Genomic DNA, 13,435 nt, shown 5'->3' on the forward strand with positions numbered 1-13,435 from the left:
TCTACCAGCAGACAGCCCAGAGAAAGCTTTTCTCCTGTGATCTGGGCACCAGCTTTGCTCTGCCTCACCCACCTTCCCCTTCAACCTTCCTTAACTCATGCCATTAACAACAACAAAAATTCATTTTGCTGCCACTAGTGATGAGGGCAAATAAAACCTCTCTTTATCATCCATGGGGTGAAAAAAAAAATAATCAATTTCTCTCACACTTCTGAGAACCTTTGGATCAGCTCTGTCTTACAGTGCCTGCTTACCAACAGGAGCAAATAAGCTCCCAACATACATTTACTATTGCAAATACTCCTTGTAGATTCATTCTGATTCCAATTATCAGTCTGGTGTGAAGTTCAATAATTACAGGATTTGAGAGCTCTTTCACACAGCTTTCTCTACAGAGAAAGCTAGACACTGTGCTGAACAACAGTACAGAATAATTATTGACTCAACATAGAGCACAAGAGAGATTACACCCTATATTTACATGTCAATTGACTTTTGAAGAGAAAGATAGGGGATAAAATCTCCAGAGATTCAGATCCAGATCAAAATCTCAGAGTTCTTTTTATAAACATTGTGCTAATATTAAGATTTTATTTTTTACTATTTTTTTTGCAATTCAAATCTACATACAAATATCCTTAATTTCATGGTATTAAATAGTATTTTCCCTAGGTAATATTCATGCTATATTTATGCTTGTGAAGGTATTTTATTTTACAACATCATTATATTTTGCTAAATTTGATCACTTTCAGAATATTCAAGATTAATATAATTGTAACACTTTTCAAGAGATTTATTATTTCTGATTCTTGAGCATCTGGCAATAAAACAACTAGAAGCAAACAAGATTTTGTAGTTAGACTTCTCACACATTAGCATTTAAATAGCAGTGAAAACTCATAAATGCAAATTTAAAAGACTGCTGGCTCTTTGAAACCAAAATGATCTTTTAACAGTAAACTACTTTTTTTCTGAGTTCTAAGCTTTGCAGACATTAAGAATTACATGTTTTAAAATTCTATCTTTGTTGCAACATGAAAAATCTACAGAAGTGACAAATGAAAAAGCTCTCTATCTATACAAGGAAACAGATTAGATTGATAAGTATTGTGTTGATTCCAACTATAGTTTAAAAATCAGGAAAAATATTTTCACTTAATTATTTTAAATCTTATTTTCACTTTTCACTGCAAGTATGCCAATATAATTATGAGATTGTGTAACATAGATTCATTTAAATTCTTAGATTTTGTAGAGCCCCATGTTTAAAAATTTTTAACAACTTTATTTTAGACAACTGTTCAATTTATGATTTATAATGAGTTCCATTTTAGGCTGAAACTGGAGTTAAACTTTTACCCATAAAAATGTTTTTTCATTGATCAGAACAAATTTAGGAACAAAAGCTTGTTTGTTAACAAGGGGTGTATTTTCCATAATTAAGAAATGTAACATTGCTTCTGGTTTACATGCACTTCAAGACTGTAAAGCTAATAGAACCTACCTCTCTTACTTCATTTCCTTCATATATTTGAAATTTCTACCTTTCCAAGTTAGTTTTACAACTTTAAGAGACCAGCTAACTAAACTGAGGAAGAACAATGGCTGAAAATAAATAAATAAATAAATAATCATTTTTATTGGCACCAAACATTATAATTCATCAACAAAACAAAAATTATTTTAACTCTTTGCTGGCTGTCACAATGACAAATCCAGACTTAAAAACAGCTTAACATTTACAGATAATTCTGAAATGTTAAAGTTTGAATTACCTTGAGATTTATACTCAACTTTGCCAACTCCTATTGTTCAAACTAGTTGGGATCGTAATGCCTACAGTCTCCACAATTTGATGTGAAGCAGGCCATTCGCGTGCTCCAAGCCTGAAGATGAAGTCAGATGGATCTAGGCTTGAACCAGAGGATTAGCCAATGTGTGGACAGTGTAGATGAGTAGGAAGCTTGGGTTTGAGCCTGGGCTCCAACTGTCACAAACACAAAATCAATAGCTGAGGTATGCAGTCACCTAAGTATCATGGGCAGTTCATCTGCAACACGGATCCATCATGCCAAGAAAACAATGATATACAGTTTGGCTCTCTAAGTCCATCTCTGTGCTGAAAACATCTTTCTTTCTTGGCCAGTTGAGGTTAATGAGGAGTATCTCCATGTCTGTCCAGAACAAAGTCAATGCTAATAAACGTCAAAGACCAACACTGGCTCTGTGCAGTGTCATGGGATGACACATGATTTGTCTTCATGCTGTTCCCAGAACTAACAGAGAGAACAGTATGTAGGCAAGCCTATAATAAGCATCTCTCCAGAGAGCCAGATACCATTTTGCAAGGCTGGCACTGGGCTGGAGCTGGAACAACCTGCTACATCCAAGCTGCTCTGGGCAGAGCTGCATACCCACTATACGCCAGCTTCCAGTGGGGTGTATTTGCTCAAATGCAAGAACAAGCAGATGATGGGTCCTTGCATCTGCCTGGAGCAAGACACAGAGACTCCTGAGTGACTTTGCAGGGGCACTTGCAGGGCAGCAGAGTAACACAGCCCACATTGTAGCTTCGCATTGCAGCCCACTATCTACGTCTTCCCGTTACCCAGGGAATCCTAGCACCCACAGAAGTGCAGAGCTGACAACCACAGAGGCAACAAATGTTTTTAATAAGCGATTCATGCTTTAACTATCATAACTTGCTATTTATTTCACGGAATTGTATAGGCTGGGAGGGATCACTCAGCCCAACTCCCTGCTCAAAACAGGGTCAATCCCAAAATGAACCATGGGCAAGCTGATCTAACATTCTAGTTGGGTCTGCTTCCAAGTCACTCAATGCACTTCCATTTCAGTTATCTTCTATTAAATATGTAGAAACAGATTGTTTTACATTTCAGAATCAAGCCTTCTTTGCAATTCAAAGCCATCCCATTCTACATAAATCTAAGCAGAAAATTCTCACCCAAAATTCACTGACTCATCTCTGTACTACCATCAAGTTCTGTTAGAATCCTTAATGTGAAATATATTTACAGAACAATATGTATTCTTTATAAGAAGAGGACTTCAAATTATTGCAGAGACCCACAGTTGTTGAGGTCTCCATATGCACGCAGACACTGCTTTACATAGTTTTAAATGCACTGCTGTACGTGAGAGTTAATGTACAACATGCAACTGGCAGTAACCATGAGATATTAAGAGTACATTTTAGAGGAGGGAAGAAATGTGGTACTGTTTAAACACACCACATGAAGCAGTTAATCTGCACAGAAATAACAACACAGAACAAACCATTAAATTGAAATAAATAAATAAATAAATCTATTAACAGTGATTTAACATTTGTTTTGTTAAAAGTATCATTTCCTGTTAATACTGAAACCGTTAATGCAAAAGCTTTTAAAATGCATGTGTGCCTAAATTTCTGGACATCACAATCACATATGCTAACAAAATACATTTTATTATCTTGAGGGTCATCACACGGCACTTGCAGGGCAAGCAGGCGATCAGGCCCAGTCAGCATGGGTTTATGAAAGGCAGGTCCTGCTTGACGAACCTGATCTCCTTCTATGACAAAGTGACACGCTTGGTGGATGAGGGAAAGGCTATGGATGTGGTTTACCTTGACCTCAGTAAGGCTTTTGACACCGTTCCCCACAACATTCTCCTCAAGAAACTGGCTGCTCGGGGCTTGGACTGGCGTACGCTTCGCTGGGTTAGAAACTGGCTGGATAGCCAGGCCCAGAGAGTTGTGGTGAATGGAGTCAAATCTGGTTGGAGGCCGGTCACTAGTGGTGTCCCCCAGGGCTCGGTACTGGGGCCGGTCCTCTTTAATATCTTTATCGATGATCTGGATGAGGGCGTCCAGTGCACCCTCAGTGAGTTTGCAGACGACACCAAGCTAAGTGCGTGTGTCGATCTGCTCGAGGGCAGGAAGGCTCTGCAGGAGGATCTGGATAGGCTGGAGCGATGGGCTGAGGTCAACTGTATGAAGTTCAACAAGGCCAAGTGCCGGGTCCTGCACCTGGGGCGCAACAACCCCAAGCAGAGCTACAGGCTGGGAGATGAGTGGCTGGAAAGCTGCCTGGCCGAGAAGGACCTGGGAGTACTGGTTGATAGTCGGCTGAATATGAGCCAGCAGTGTGCTCAGGTGGCCAAGAAGGCCAACAGCATCCTGGCCTGTATAAGAAGCAGTGTGGCCAGCAGGTCTAGGGAAGTGATTGTGCCCCTGTACTCGGCTCTGGTGAGGCCGCACCTCGAGTACTGTGTTCAGTTTTGGGCCCCTCGCTACAGGAAGGACATGGACGTGCTCGAGCGAGTCCAGAGAAGGGCGACCAAGCTGGTGAGGTGTCTGGAGAACAAGTCTTACGAGGAGCGGCTGAGGGAGCTGGGCTTGTTCAGCCTGGAGAAGAGGAGGCTCAGGGGCGACCTTATCGCTCTCTACAGTTACCTTAAAGGAGGCTGTAGAGAGGTGGGGGTTGGTCTGTTCTCCCACGTGCCTGGTGACAGGACGAGGGGGAATGGGCGAAAGTTGCGACAGGGGAGTTTTAGGTTGGATGTTAGGAAGTACTTCTTTACCGAAAGGGTTATTAAGCATTGGAACGGGCTGCCCAGGGAGGTGGTGGAGTCACCATCCCTGGAGGTCTTTAAAAGACGTTTAGATGTAGAGCTTAGCGATATGGTTTAGTGGAGTACTTAGTGTTAGGTCGGAGGTTGGACTCGATGATCTTGAGGTCTCTTCCAACCTAGAAATCTGTGATACTGTGATACTGTGATGAACTCCATTTTGCATGAAACTATACTATTTCAGTTACTCATGCTATCCGCAATATGTTTTAGAAATCTTAATGCATTTTGGAAGAACCATACTAGCCACAGATTTAGGCCAAACACCTTTTGGGTGAGCTTTTGAAGACTGTGGCATTCTGTACATATTTATCAGTCCGTATAAGGAATTTGCTGCTCAGCACAAAGAAAAAAGAAAAAAAAACTTCTGCTTCTTCTTCAAGAAATTAAGTGTCTGTGAACTAGGAAAAAAATGGCACTACATCCACTCAGATCTATTTGTAAAGGACTGTGATTTCATTTGTTCGCTTCCTCGATTAAAACTGCTCATGTTTTTAAAATCTTAGTTAGCTGACACCATTAGTGTTGAAAATTCTGCATTCATCTTCTCAGAGTTAACCTGTCAGTAGAACACAGACTAGTTTCATTTCTAGGCCCAACTAATCCAAAGAAATTAAGAAGAATTTTCTCAGATATCCTGTCTCTGAAGAACTATTCTCTTATCTGAGCAGATGTACTTCCACTGTGTGAAATTATTGCTGAGGCCTCTCTTTGCTTTATTAAGATTCTTCCATAAATGAAGTATTTTCAGGGAATGGGAAGAAATATCACTTATTCTGGTCTGCCCTCTGTGACGCTCAAGAACAAATTGGTCAACCATGCTATAGCCACCCGTGGAAGCATTTGTCCTGCCATGGCCTGAGGCTGCCTGCCCTTCAGCTCACTACGGGTGTTACATGCCCCAGCAGACAGGTGGCTGCATTAGGCAACCTCAAAGCCATCTGCAGGCACTTCTGCATTTCTCTTGAGACCACCTTTTAAGAGCAGTTTAGGCATACCCAGCGAGTCATTCGAAAATTTTGTACATTAATCTCCCGCCTTCATAATGAACTTGTAAGATAGGGGTTTAAATCTTATTTCTCATTCCTCTTTTCTGAGTAGTCCATGCATAGAATAGCAGCTTATTTCTAACTACCATCTGGTGTAGTTGCATGTTTAGCTCAAATTTGAGAGTTTTGTGTGGGGGCTTGAAGGTTCCTGGGTTCAGACTCTGAAATGCTTTTAATAGAGAAATTTTAGTTCAGTTTTAATTTGAGCCTGCTCAAGGACAAAAAAAAAAAAAAAAAAAAAAAAAAACAACCTTTTTTTTTCATTTTTGAATTATCAAATGGAAGGTGTCAATGATTTGCAAACTAATGAAAGAAAAAGAATGTCACTGAGCAATTAATTTAAACCAAGCCCTTCCACTGAGAAGGCTGTAGGTTAATTACTTGAAATTTTCAACAGAAAGGCTTCACCAAAAAGATGTCTCAGTGACTATACATTGCACCTTAATTCAGCTTTTCATGCTTGCCAATAAAACACTGCCAACCCACTAATCAATAATGAAGTCTAAAAGAAAAAAATCCTATAAATTATGGGTTGATATACATCATAGGCTATTGGTATGCATATTTAGACATTGTTTAGTTTTAGTTGTAAACATATTAACATATATTTAAAAAAATAATGTATTAATTGCAGTAAAATGCAGTATTTTAGTGAGGACTATCTTATATTACTCAGAGAACTAGTGCGTGCACACATGCTGTTACCATAGTGGAAGTAACAGGCTCTAAATTCACTACTATGCAGTAACCTGTTGAGCATTTCACATTCTTAGACAGCTATGCCAGTCTTTTAAATCATATTTTTGTTCTTGAGTCATCAGAAACAACACATAAACCCCTCTGGAGAACTAAAAACATTCTTCTTCTAGTGAACTGATGCTTCATGCCAGTACTGGGTGCACTGTGCACTGAGACAAGCTCTTAATGTGTTTCCATTACTGTTGGGCTGGTTGTAGCAACAGGTGAGCACTGAGCAATTGTGCAAGTGCATTTTATATCCAAAAATATTACTATAACAGTGACAGAGAAGACAATATGTGAGCACTTCAGGGCAAATGCTGCAATTTTGCAAATATTTTTAAGCCCAGCTTCTTGGCGAGGGTCATTAATTATTCTTTTTATTGCAAGAGCGTCTAGAGGCCCTGACTCTAAATAAAGTTCCAGCACGCTGGGCTACAGTGTTGCAGTCAGAAACACATAGTATAAAACAATCCAGGCCATGAAGTAATGGAAACCTTAACAAGAGGGTAGAGTGAGCTAGAGGTAGTGTTATACATGCTTCTTGTGTAGGCAAGGAACTAATGCATGGAGAGATTAAGGCCATTGTTTAGCAAAACCCTTAAGCACATGTACGAGTAACCCCACTCCTGTTCAGGAAGGCATTACTGCCAAAATGAAGGTCTATAGCCCTTTGTGTTAAATCAGGGCCTTGGTGACCTGTTCAAGGTCACCCAGTAAATCTGAGATAACGGTGGGATTTGGACTCAAGCCTCCTGCTTTTCACTAAGATGCCTTAAACAGAAACCCAGTCTGCACTTTTTGTTTTGGCTTTATCACTGTTTTGTTTTATTCCACTGTTTACAATTTTTAAATACTTACATAGAATCTCAAATAAGTAGTTAACACTATGAGTCTCAATTGCAATGTGTCTGAAATCTAACTGACATGAAATATATATGACAAAGATGGGACAAATATAACAGGAAAATAATATAAGCATAGACATGAGATGAGACTTTTGCTGAAAAACAGGTATGCACACAATTTTTCATAAAAGAAACTTACCATGATTCACTCTGTAAAAATTGACATCTAACTAAGTCTTCATTAGAATGGAAAACAAACAAACAAACAAAAAAAAAATTAAATTAAGGTTTTGCTGAGCAAATTTGGAAAGATGCTTTCAGGAAAAGAGAAAATCAGAAAACTTATCTTACAAATACAGGTATCATCAGAGAATAATCAGGCAATAGAGATTTTTTTACAGAAAACAAAAATATCTTTCACTCAAAACCGTTCCTGGTTATTACAAAATTGATTTTATTATTAAAAAGTGGCCACTTAAAATTTACACTGAGAACAAAATACAGTAGAATTTACACCGGGCTTAATTAATTCAAGATATCTTACCTGAATTCGCTGTTTTCCAATGAAGATACACTGTAATGCCTTTGACTTAGTTATATCAACTCATTTTCCACTAAAAAGCCCAGAGGCAGTTAGGAGAAAAGGTTATTACTGTACTCAGCATTTCTAAACAGCTTTTAAGCCAGTGTTGTGGATGAAATTACATACTTTACTCATAAGAGAGAAGCAATATATTTATTGATATAATGTATTGATCTAACAAAGCTTAATAGTAAATAAGACAGAGACTTAAAAAGATTCAAGATAGCAAGACACACTTGATGATTTACTGCATAGAGGACAGGGTAAGTGTCAGGGATACACTTCCATTGAGTCACAAGGTTCAGAGTTCCCTTGCTTTGTAAACTCCTTGAACCAAAGGGGTAAGGAACCTAGGTACAATCTAAGATGTAATCTTAGTGAAGCTTTCAAAGTTTAGCAAGCTATAAATTACTTACTGAGGATCTGTTGGGGCAAGGAATAGCTCACAAGGAGTAAGGGGTCTCAGCAGCAGGTGTGACCTTGGGAGGCATCCCTGCTCAATGGGAGATTAGAACAGAACAGAACAGAATAGAATAGAACAGAACAGAATAGAATAGAATAGAATCAATTAGGTTGGAAAAGACCTCCAAGATCATCTGGTCCAACCATACACCTACCACCAATATCACGCACTAGACCATGCTCCTAGGCACCACGTCCAACCTTTCCTTAAGGACCCTCAGGGACGGTGATTCCACCACCTCCCTAGGCAATCCGTTCCAATGCCTGACTATTCTTTCTGAGAAGAAATTACTCCTGATTTCCAACCTAAGCCTTCCCTTGAACAACTCAAGGCGATTCCCTCTAGTGCTATTGCTAGTTATCTGCAAGAAGAGGCCTACCCCAGCTACCCACACCTTCCTTTCAGGTAGTTGTAGAGAGCAATAAGGTCTCCCCTGAGCCTCCTCTTCTGCAGACTAAACAGCCCCAGCTCCCTCAGCCACTCCTCACAGGACTTGTGCTCCAGACCCTTCACCAGCTTTGTAGCCCTTCTCTGGACACACTCCAGGGCTTCAATGTCTTTCTTGAAGTGAGGGACATAAAGATGAACACGGTACTCAAGATGCAGCCTCACCAGAGCAGAGTACAGGGGGACGATCACCTCCCTGGTCCTGCTGGCTACACTATTCTTGATACAAGCCAGGATGCTGTTGGCCTTCTTGGCCACCTGGGCCCACTGCCGGCTCATGTTCAGGCGAGCATCAACCAACACCCCCAGATCCTTTTCCTCTGCACAGCTTTCCAGCCACTCTGTCCCAAGCCTGTATCATTGCATGGGGTTATTGTGGTGAGACAGGTTAGTTTTACCCTACTGATGATGTGTTGTTGCACTAGTAATCCTGCTCAGTACGAGAGGAACCACAGGTTCAGACATTCGGTGTATGTGCTTGGCTGAGGAGCCACTGGAGTGAGGCTACCATCTGTGGGATTATGACTGAACACCTCTAAATTGGAATATCCCCTAAACATAACAATACTGCAGCGCCGAGGAGCCTCGGTGGGCTTACAATAGTCGGCCTCTCCGGCAGCTGGTGTGGAGTGCTGCACGTGGTCAGGACTGGAGTGCAGATGGATGTGGCACCACTTCTCCCCCACCATATACCACATGTTCATGGCGAACCCGATGCTAAATCATTCATAGACAACCTGATTCTGGGTCAGGGTTTTGTACGTAGCAGAGCAGCTCCCTCACTGCGATCTATTGAAAGTCAGCCCTCAACAACAATTTTTACTACCTGAAAGGAATTTTTGTGGAGCTGGAGATCAGCCTCTTCTCACAGATAACCAGTGATAGGACTAGAGGGAATGGCCTCAAGTTGTGCCAGGGGAGGCTTAGGTTGGAAATTAGGAGACATTTCTTCTCAGAAAGAGCATTCAGGCATTGGAATGGGTTGCCCAGGGAAGCTGAGGCATCACCATCCCTAGGGGGGTTTCAAGGAAAGGTTGGACCTGGCACTTAGGGACATGGTTTAGTGGGTGACATCGGCAGTAGGGTGATGGTTGGACCAGATGATCTTGGAGGTCTTTTCCAACCTTAATGATTCTGTGATTTAAAGTGCAGTACCCAGCACTCAGCCATGTTGATCCTGTCATGCAGCCAGCTGCCATGCAGAAGGGCTCTTGGGCTGTTCTCTATTTATGGGGTAAGATGATGACTAACAGGAATATTGTTTTTTTGTTGTTGTTGTTGTTAGATGTCTGTCTGTCAGTTTCTCCAGCACTCAGCTTGAGACAATATTGCAGTCACTATCTGCCTTGGGTTCAACAGCTACCATTTGAGCAAGGAAACGCCAAACTGAAGGGGGAGGAAGGGGGACAGAGGGGCAGGAAATGACACCATCACAGCCAGAACAGGGAAAAAAAGTTACCCCAGTTAATGGGGTCCCTGGTACTGCAAGACCATTTAATCAAACCAGCTACAGGACAACTATCACTTCATTTCTCTGAAGTTGTTTAAGAGGCTTCTTATGTTTTCACTCCCTTCCCTTCCCTTTTTCTTTCAATAAATTAAATTTAAATAAAAAATCAGCTGTACAGAAAGCTGATTTAATCACCCTTTGTCACAATTGCTGCAGCAAAGTTCAGATTCAACTGAACTGACTAAAAAAAATGACTCCTTTATAGCTAGACATTTGGTTATGAAGTGTAACATGTTCAACTTTGCTGCCAGGGTGACAGTGAAGGAAACAAGTTTGTGACAGAACAGCAGAAATGAGAACCAGCTGCACAGACCGTGCTACCAAAGAACCAAGAACCACATGAAGAGCAGGTTTCCACAGGTTGCAGTAGCATTACTTAGCATGTTTTTATGTCTCCAAGGGAAGTAACACTAACAGAAAAATCCTCCTTTAGGACATGAAGCCTGATGTCTTCTTAACCACACTGAGTGAGCCATTTAGAAAGGTTTGTTAGCACAGTGCCCTCAGCAGCCTGCTGAAAAACCCTGCACCAACAGGCATCGCACACAGTGGTAAAAGCTCTCACTTAGACTAATTCAAAGAGCAAGGTTCCCTATTAGGCTTGCCCACAAGTGCCTACAAACCAGGTGATTAGTCCATTTCAGAATCTGCCACTGATTTTCATTTGTATATGCATACATTAAAGCAATTTTAGTGACCCTTACGCATATCGGTTGGCACCATCCACTAGTAATGTTGTCAGACACTTCCCATTGCAACACCTTGCTTGCTTTTTTTCTTAACCTTGCCAAGCTAAATGGGCAGAAATTTTCTAGGCCAGACGTCTGCCTGAGATCACACTTTAATGGAAAAATTCTAGGAGAATAGTTCAGCTGGGAACCAAGCCAGAAGAAAATATTTTTTGTTTAAATATTGAAAGCATTTATCTTTTCTTGTAGAAGTTCTACCTACTGGCCCCTGACTCTGCAAAAGACCCATGGAATTTGGCAGGGATGAGATTTTTCATCAAGAATGTGCTTTTTGCACCCCATGTGAAAATCACCCCCTCTGGTTTCAAAGACTTTGCAAAGTCAGGGTTTGCCCAACACAAGGCCCAACATAGGCCCAGCAGAAACTTACCAAAGTTCCTGAGGTTTTAAAGCTAAATTTCCTGAAGGCTTATCTTCACTGCACCTGCATCTGACAGAAGTGCACAGAAATGGCAGAAAGCACAGACTAAGTTAAAAAAAAAAAAAAGGGGGGGGGTGGCTTGGGGAGCAGCAAAGCAGAGGAAAGGGCAAAACTGTGAAAAAGAAACAGAAACAGAGATCTTGGTCAGAAAGCTATCTGAAGATACTTGGAGCAGTAAGAAAATGAGATCCACTGTGTTCAAAGACAGGATATATCATGCTTTCTTTATAAATAAACAAATCCACATCAAAGAGAGGTAAGCCTTCTCATCAGTTCTTCCTCCTAACAGAAACAATCCCTGAATTTTAGCTGAAAGGGAATAAAAAGTGAAGGAAGGGAAAAAAGTGAAGAAAAAAAATAAGTGAAGAAAAGGAATAAACAGCTTTTTTGCAGCATTACTTCCCTGTTTTCTAGGAGTTTGATTTTCTTCAGGATACTTTGAATTTTTAATTCAGCTGGAAGGACATGGTTTGATATTGATCACCAGATTAATGAATTCACACCATCTGAACATCAGACTTTGCAATATTGTCAGAATTAAGTGAAGCTCCATGTAATTAATAATACGATTATTTAGCAAATATGTATATTACAGAGGTAACTGTCAGTATTTACAACATCCCGTTTTTGTTTTTCTACTTGGAACTACTTTTGTTTATTGAAGTATATTTCTAGGGTATCATAAATAACCATATTTATGGTTACCATCATGTGAGTAGCAGCTTGTCCTAAAAAGCCACGGGCTGTGGGATTTGAGGGCAAATCCAATTTCGTTCAGTCTCCAGTGGCCACTGCTCATAAAACTGAACATAATTTGTCACAATTGGCAACTTCAGTTGAAAAGAAACTTCAAAGTTCCCCAGTACAATAAAGGATAGAGCTGCTGTCAAACTCCACTTTCTTTAAGCTGCAGGGGTTTTGGAATGGAAAGAATGACAGCCTAATTTAGTTTTCCAAATCCTTTTCCAGGATCTAGGTATACATATACTATCCTTATTAAAGTTTACTACAAAACACGGGGAACAGGAAAACCCCACTAGATTCAATGCAATCTGACGCCATTATATTTAGGGTTTGCTTGAGTGCCCATGGAAACTTTAAAATAAACATTTGATTGTATTACTGTAAATCTTAGGAAGGATTACTAAGTTTGGAAGAATCCTTGTGGAACAAATGGGAATACAAATCCAATGTTAAGAAGCAAAAATAAGAGATTTTTTTTTCCACATGGGAGAGACTAATCGTATAAAACAGTCTTACTCCAAAGATGACTGTTGCCTAACTCATCTATAGGCAATGCTAGAACTGTTGCATAAAACTGACATACATGGTAGTAAATAAAATGAACCTGTGACCACTCTCTTGTGCTGAAGCCAATTGTCGTGACACAGCTTCTACTCCTGCAGCTAAACTTTTTCCCATCCTGAAACATGTTGGTTTCATTAGAAACACCCCCTGCTCTACAATACACTCCAAGCAATGCCTGGATATTCACTGTGAACATATGAGTTGTCACAGGCTGCAATTATGCCAAGGAGGATACTAACAATTCATCTTGTGTGGAGAGTCATAGAACGGCACTACAATATCTCCTTTGTCCTCTTATTTAATATAAATGCAAGTAAAGGTCTCCAAACATGTTTTGATGTGCTGCATGGACTAAATTGCTAATACTGTGACCTCTTTTCTGATGAAAGAGCCAACCACCCTCCATAAGGCACCAGCAGAGGTGAAGTTCTCACTGGGTAATCCCCCAAAAGACATGCATTTTAAAAAGCAAGGGTGACCAGGGTTATCAACACTGGTCTTGATGCTCCAAGACATGGCACATAGTCCACGACTACTTTTAGAAAGACAGCCTTGTTGTCAGGAAGCCTTTCAAAACATATTATGTTCAAAGGAATTCTCAGGATCAATTTCCAAATAGAGGAATAAACCAATAAGCAAATTCTCTGCTTTCTGACAAAGCTCTTTGCCAAGGAGCAT

This window comes from Anser brachyrhynchus, assembly GCF_964034855.1.
Source record: "Anser brachyrhynchus genome assembly, chromosome: 3".
Taxonomy (NCBI): Eukaryota; Metazoa; Chordata; class Aves; order Anseriformes; family Anatidae; genus Anser; species Anser brachyrhynchus.